Source organism: Phoenix dactylifera, chromosome 10, assembly GCF_051530095.1.
Source record: "Phoenix dactylifera cultivar Ajwa chromosome 10, Ajwa_hap1_PhDact_Kaust_v1.1, whole genome shotgun sequence".
Taxonomy (NCBI): Eukaryota; Viridiplantae; Streptophyta; class Magnoliopsida; order Arecales; family Arecaceae; genus Phoenix; species Phoenix dactylifera.
The window spans coordinates 3,730,001-3,735,000 of NC_143199.1; positions in this window are offsets into that span (position 1 = coordinate 3,730,001).

Here is a 5,000-nt window from a genome sequence, read left to right on the forward strand (position 1 = left end):
GGCACGCTCCTTCCGCTGGTGCGGCTCTCGGTCTACGCCTCCAGCCGGCCCTTGTGGCGGCCGTGCGCGGCGCTTCGGTTCGGTCGGCCGGTCTTCCTGTCCCTCACGAAGTGCTCGCGGCCGCGCGCGCGCGGAGTTGGATCGGCCTTACTTGGTCCGATCCGTCGCCATCGCATGTTGCGTGGGCTCGGTCCCGTCTCGGTGAAATCTTGGGCCGCTTTGGTGCGTCCCTGTGGGTTCCTTTGTCGGTTTTGCGGGCTCGGCGCCGGGCCTTCCGCGCCGGTCCGTCGGCTCGCTCGGACGGACCGTGCGCAGGTGGTCCCCGACGGAGCCGGCACGCTCCTTCCGCTGGCGCGGCGCTCGGTCTATGCCTCCGGCCGGCCCTCGCGGCGGCCGTGCGCGGCGCTTCGGTTCGGTCGGCCGGTCGTCCCGTCCCTCACGAAGTTCCTGCGGCCGCGCGTGCGTGGAGCGGGGTCGGCCTTACTTGGTCGGATCCGTCGCCCTCGCCTGTTGCGGGGGCTCGGTCCCGTCCCGTTCGGTGAAAGCTTTGCCCGCTCTGGTGCGTCCCCGTGGGTTCCTTTGTCGGTTTTGCGGCCTTGGCGGCGGGCCTTCCGTGTCGGCCCGTCGTGGGCCCGCTGCGCGTCCGTGCGCGGTGCTTCGGATCGGTAGGCCCGTCGTCTGGGTCCCTTACGAAGCTTTGCGCGACCGCTCCTTTGTCGCCGGTCCCCTGTTAGGGCTGACCGAGCCCTCCGTTCGCCCCCTGGCCCGTCGCATGGGCCCCCGGCGCCTCCGCGGCGCCCCACCGAAAACTGTCACGACGCGCATCCAGCGCCGACGAGGTCGCAGGTTACGTGCGGCAGCCGGGGGGCTAGGCCGAGCGGCGGCGGGCCCGCCCACGGACGGGCGCGGGGAGGAGCGCAGCCGGCACGCGGCGCGGAGCGGCGGCGGCATGCCGCCGGGCGGCCGTCGGCTCAACCGTGCCCGAGTCCCGCGGGCACCGCGTCGCCCGGCCGGCGCGAGCGGCGGCGGGCCCGCCCGCGGACGGGCGCGGGGAGGAGCGCAGCCGGCACGCGGCGCGGAGCGGCGGCGGCATGCCGCCGGGCGGCCGACGGCTCAACCATGCCCGAGTCCCGCGGGCACCGCGTCGCCCGGCCGGCGCGAGCGGCGGCGGGCCCGCCCGCGGACGGGCGCGGGGAGGAGCGCAGCCGGCACGCGGCGCGGAGCGGCGGCGGCATGCCGCCGGGCGGCCGACGGCTCAACCATGCCCGAGTCCCGCGGGCACCGCGTCGCCCGGCCGGCGCGAGCGCACGAGGGCGGGAGGCAACCGGGCGGCGCCTGCGGAACCGGATGCGACGGCCGGCGCGGCACGGCCCCGACGGGTCCGCACCGAAGACCAGCGCGGTGCGGATCGACCGCTGATGAGGTCAGAGGTTACGTGCGGCAGCCGGCCGGCTGGCCCGAGCGGCGGCCGGCACGCGACGGGGATCGAGCGGCCCCGACGGCTTGCAGCCGGGCGGCCGACGGCTAGGCCGTACCGGAGTCCCGCGGTCGTTCGGGCGAAGGGGCGCATGCTGCGGGAAAGGCCTGCGGCGGCGAACCGTCCGCCCGGCCGGCCAAGCCTTCCGCGGCGGCGCGCACGTGGCGGCGCGGCCGAGATGACCGAGCGAAGCCCCGGCGATGGGCGGCGCGCACGTGTCCGTGCGGCCGAGATGACCGAGCGAAGCCCGGGCGGCGCCCGCCGTGCGCCCTGCCGGATCGCGCCTTCCGCCGGCGCGCAACGCCGGTCCCGCGTTCCGGCCGCGGGAGAGGCCTGCGTCGGCGAACCGTCCGCCCCGCCGGCCGAACCTTCCGCGGCTGCGCGCACGTGTCCGTGCGGCCGAGATGACCGAGCGAAGCCCCGGCGACGGGCGGCGCCCGCCGTGCGCCCCGGCGGATTGCGCGGCCCGCCGGCGCGCAACGCCGGGCCCACGTTCCGGCTGCGGGAAAGGCCTGCGGCGGCGAACCGTCCGCCCCGCCGGCCGAACCTTGCGCGGCGGCGCTTACGTGTCCGTGCGGCAGAGATGACCGAGCAAGCTCCGGCGATGGGCGGCGCCCTCCGTGCGCCCCGCCGGATCGCCTGCGAGCGGCGAGCGTCCGGGCGGGCCCCTTTCGCAACTTCCCTCGGTACTCTAAACACCCCTTGCCTCTCGGTCTTCCCCCCGACCCTCTCGGTATTTGCTCGGATATGTGCATGCATCGTCCCTCGTCGCCTTCGGTTATCCTCCCCGGGGTGGGCTTTGCGCCGACGCGCCAACGGGGTGGTAGGGGGGCTGCAGCCGCGGCCGCCGCGTTTCGCCATCCGCGCGTGCGCCGCCGGATCCGAGTGGAGGTCGCGGGCGACTCGTCGATGCTTGTACTAGGGGCGCATGCCGGCAGCCCCCCGCGGGGTGCGGGACCCCCGATCGGCGTGCGAGGGACGGGCGTCCGGGCGGGCCCCGTTTCCAACTTCCCTCGGAACATTAAAACCCCCCGACCCACTCGGTCTTCGCTCCGGCCCTATCGCTATTGCTCGGATATGTGCATCCACCGTCCCTCGTTGCCTTCGGTTATCTACCCCAGGGTGGGCCTTGCGCCGATGCCCCGATGGGGTGGCAGGGGTGGGGCTGCCGCGGCCGGCGCGTTTCGGCATCCGCGCTTGGGGGCTCGGACCCGAGTGGAGGTCGCGGGCGGCTCGTCGATGCCTGCACCGGGAGCGCATGCCGGCAGCCCCCCGCGGGGCGCCGGACCCCCGATCGGCGTGCGATGGACGGGGGGAGGGGCGGGCCCGGTTTGCAAATTCCCTCGGTACTTTAAAATCTCACGGCCCTGTCGGTGCTCCCTCCGGCCCTATCGCCACTGCTCGGATATGTGCATCCACCGTCCCTCGTTGCCTTCGGTTATCTACCCCGCGGTGGGCTTTGCGCCGATGCCCCGATGGGGTGGCAGGGGGGCACGCTCTAGGCCGTGCCACGGGGCGCGGGCGCCGGCGCCGTACGTCCCTCGCGGCGGCCGTGAGCGGCAACTCGGCTTGCTCGGTCTGTCCTCCCGGGACGCGCGACCCGTGCGACCGGGACGCGCATCCCGTGCGACCGGGACGCGTGTCCGGGCCGTTCCCGTTTGCAACGCTCCTCGGTACTTTGGAACGCTTGGGGTGGGCTTTGGGCGGATGCCCCGCCGGGGTGGTAGGGAGGGGGGGCGGCTGCTGCCGCGGCGGGACTTCCGCTCCACTCCGCACAAGTCCGTCGCCTCGCGGCGGGCGCGCCCGGCACCGTTCGTCCCCGAGGGAGCCGGCACGCGCCCGCCGAGGCCCCGGCGCATGGGCGCCGCCGCCGGCCGTCCGCGCGGCGGCCGTGCGCCGGCTTCCTCCGTCGGCCCTCCCGGGATGCGCGACCCGTGCGACCGGGACGCGCATCCCGTGAGACCGGGACGCGTGTCCGGGCCGTTCCCGTTTGCAACGCTCCTCGGTACTTTGGAACGCTTGGGGTGGGCCTTGGGCGGATGCCCCGCCGGGGTGGTAGGGAGGGGGGGCTGCTGCTGCCGCGGCGGGACTTCCGCTCCACTCCGCACAAGTCCGTCGCCTCGCGGCGGGCGCGCCCGGCACCGTTCGTCCCCGAGGGAGCCGGCACGCGCCCGCCGAGGCCCCGGCGCATGGGCGCCGCCGCCGGCCGTCCGCGCGGCGGCCGTGCGCCGGCTTCCTCCGTCGGCCCTCCCGGGATGCGCGACCCGTGCGACCGGGACGCGCATCCCGTGAGACCGGGACGCGTGTCCGGGCCGTTCCCGTTTGCAACGCTCCTCGGTACTTTGGAACGCTTGGGGTGGGCCTTGGGCGGATGCCCCGCCGGGGTGGTAGGGAGGGGGGGCTGCTGCTGCCGCGGCGGGACTTCCGCTCCACTCCGCACAAGTCCGTCGCCTCGCGGCGGGCGGGCCCGGCACCGTTCGTCCCCGAGGGAGCCGGCCCGCGCCCGCCGAGGCCCCGGCGCATGGGCGCCCCCGCCGGCCGTCCGCGCGGCGGCCGTGCGCCGGCTTCCTCCGTCGGCCCTCCCGGGACGCGCGACCCGTGCGACCGGGACGCGCATCCCGTGCGACCGGGACGCGTGTCCGGGCGGTTCCCGTTTGCAACGCTCCTCGGTACTTTGGAACGCTTGGGGTGGGCTTTGGGCGGATGCCCCGTCGGGGTGGTAGGGAGGGGGGGCTGGCGCCGCCGCGGCGGGCCTTCCGCCCCCCTCCGCACAAGTCCGTTGCCTCGCGGCGGTCGTGCCCGGCACCGTTCGTCCCCGACGGAGCCGTCGCGCGCCCGACGACTTTCCGGCGCACGGGCGCCGCCGCCGGCCGTCCGTGCGCGGCGGCCGTGCGCCACTTCGGCTTCGTCCGTCGGCCCTCCCGGGACGCGCGACCCGTGCGACCGGGACGCGCATCCCGTGCGACCGGGTCGCGTGTCCGGGCCGTTCCCGTTTGCAACGCTCCTCGGTACTTTGGAACGCTTGGGGTGGGCTTTGGGCGGATGCCCCGCCGGGGTGGTAGGGAGGGGGGGTCTGCTGCCGCCGCGGCGGGCCTTCCGCTCCACTCCGCACAGGACTGTTGCCTCGCGGCGGACTTGCCCGGCACATTTCGTCCCCGACGGAGCCGGCACGCGCCTGCCGACTTCCCGGCGCACGGGCGCTGCCTTCAGCCGTCCGCGCGGCGGCCGTGCGCCGGCTTCCTCCGTCGGCCCTCCCGGGATGCGCGACCCGTGCGACCGGGACGCGCATCCCGTGCGACCGGGACGCGCATCCCGTGAGATCGGGACGCGTGTCCGGGCCGTTCCCGTTTGCAACGCTCCTCGGTACTTTGGAACGCTTGGGGTGGGCCTTGGGCGGATGCCCCGCCGGGGTGGTAGGGAGGGGGGGCTGCTGCTGCCGCGGCGGGACTTCCGCTCCACTCCGCACAAGTCCGTCGCCTCGCGGCGGGCGCGCCCGGCACCGTTCGTCCCCGAGGGAGCCGGC